This window comes from Protopterus annectens, chromosome 3.part0, assembly GCF_019279795.1.
Source record: "Protopterus annectens isolate FY-2018-M chromosome 3.part0, PAN1.0, whole genome shotgun sequence".
Lineage (NCBI taxonomy): Eukaryota > Metazoa > Chordata > Ceratodontiformes > Protopteridae > Protopterus > Protopterus annectens.
Genome location: NC_056731.1, coordinates 1,107,597,872 through 1,107,600,009, shown reverse-complemented (window position 1 = coordinate 1,107,600,009; position 2,138 = coordinate 1,107,597,872). Strand labels below are relative to the sequence as shown.

The window sequence follows — 2,138 nt, the reverse complement described above, 5'->3', positions numbered from 1 at the left end:
TATATGATTATAAAAACGCACCTACATCAACACACACACACACACACACACACACACACACACACACACACACACACACACACTAACAAGCAACACTAATAACAGACCATATGAAAAATAATTTCCAATGGAGGGAAAAATATTTGTAGCAACAAGCATGAAAATTACTATTGCCTAGGCTTTTTTGCAAAAACAAGTACATAGTAAAGTAGCTATCACTCCATTGCTAAAGAGGCTCCAGGTCTGTGTGTGACAAGATAGCATCTGTAGCTGAGAAAAATCCAGTCATTCAGCAAATCGAATTGCTCATGAGTGGGGGAAGGAAAATACAAAAGGACAAACTGCAGCTGCAAGTTCTAAGCATTTCCTCTAACAACCCCCACTGACAGTTTGTGTAATCTGACCTGCAGTATGCCAAAAAGGCTCTTTGAAAACCTTGCCTCTAGGTGAATGTGTGATTTACAGAGTACTAAAATGTAAACAAACTCCTGTAGTAAAAAATCGGAGATAGTGCCTCTTTAAAGTAGCAATGAGGTTCAGCAGCGTCTGTTGTCACAGATTTCCTCAGGCTTATGTGGACATATGCAAATTCATGAAGTACAAGGTAGTAGGAAATGAGTTGGAAAGCAGAATTATTGTCTGTTTTTTCCTTAAAGTAGTGATATTTTAGCATTTTAATTTGTGACGATGTTTGCTATTTCAGTAACTTGAAAGAACTATGTTTGGAAATACCAGCCGCTACCACTTTAAAAAGGGTTGACATTATAGAACATCTACTTCTTTGAAGTATAATTCATACTTACCTGGCAGGGGAAGATACCATGATCAAAAAGGTGGTTTTCCCAGGATGAGGCTGATTCATTGCACACTGAATGGGTTGATCCCTGTGATGTCCTCAAATGCAGGATACTCAACTGCATAATTTATGGTAGTGGGGGACTGCGTTCGCGCTGTCCCCTGGTGAAATGGTAATGGAAGGTTTAGTTGTAGTATGTATGTTTGTTACTATTTGTTTGCGTAGGTAGGTTTAAAATGTGTATGTTGAATGGTGTAAATATTGGCAGTGTTATATGATATTAAAAGAAGCTTTTGCAGATACTGTTAACTGCCAGGAGTCACTGTAAATAACCTATGTCATCAAGGTTTGTAAGGTTAGGGCCATCAAGAAACCCAGATCATATTTAGTCAGTATATACATCACTGTCCAGTTTATTGTCTGAAAAATTATGTGCTGACTTTATCAGCAGATACGTTTCACATGCTTCCTACGTATAAAGGCATGACACCAATTAAACTCTGCAAAGATGTACGCATGAACTACAAAGCAGTACCCAAAAACTACCACTATCACAACACATGCAGCTTGCATATGACTATCATGCTTCCTTATGCATACACACTTATTCACACTTATGCCTATGTTTTTTTTCCTGTCCCCCCTTAAACAACCCACTGAATGATGTGCACCACAGCAACTGGTTACACAAAAGAGGCAAAGTGAGAACTGTGTTGATTTTTAATGTTAAATGATGCAGTTATGCAAGAGAGGTTCTGGCTGTGTACCCCTGAGGATATTGCACTTAACCTGGTTGGTGCCAGTGTTCTCTACTGTACATGTTTCAAGTGGGTTTTGGCAGATACTCGAGACTTCTTCAAAAGCTAACAGCTTTTATTATTCTGGTTGCAACGTTTTCTTTGAAAGGAATGTCATTGAGTATAACCTCAGTACCAGAAATATTTCAATATGAAATGAGAAATCTGTTGAAGGCACATGAAGATGTAATCATTTTATTAATACATTTGTCATGGATGATGATGGGATTTTGTTTGGTCCTGATAAAGAGACACATGATGGAAGACTGGAACTAGTGCTCCAAAAAATTAAGAACTTAGGTTTGAAGCTAAGTAGAGACGAATGCAAAGGCAACACAGTGGTGCAGTAGATAGCATTATTGCCACACAGTATCAGGTTCTCTGGTTCGGTTCTTTGCTGAAGTCTGTTCTGTGCAGAGTCTGCATGCCCTACTTGTGTTTTGCATGACTTTCCCCTGGGTACTCTGGTGTCCTCACATTCTTAAGACATGCAGTAGGTAGATGGGTGACTTCTAAATTGTCCATAGGTGTGTACGTGTGTGACA

General features: G+C 39.0%; 1 non-coding gene across 1 annotated transcript; it reads left to right on the top strand.

Moving 5' to 3' along the window:
* The first annotated feature begins 795 nt into the window (after window positions 1-795).
* On the top strand, window positions 796-960 carry LOC122797394. The gene has a single exon (XR_006364115.1). It is a non-coding gene; the product is annotated as a U1 spliceosomal RNA (small nuclear RNA).
* Window positions 961-2,138: the final 1,178 nt, after the last annotated feature.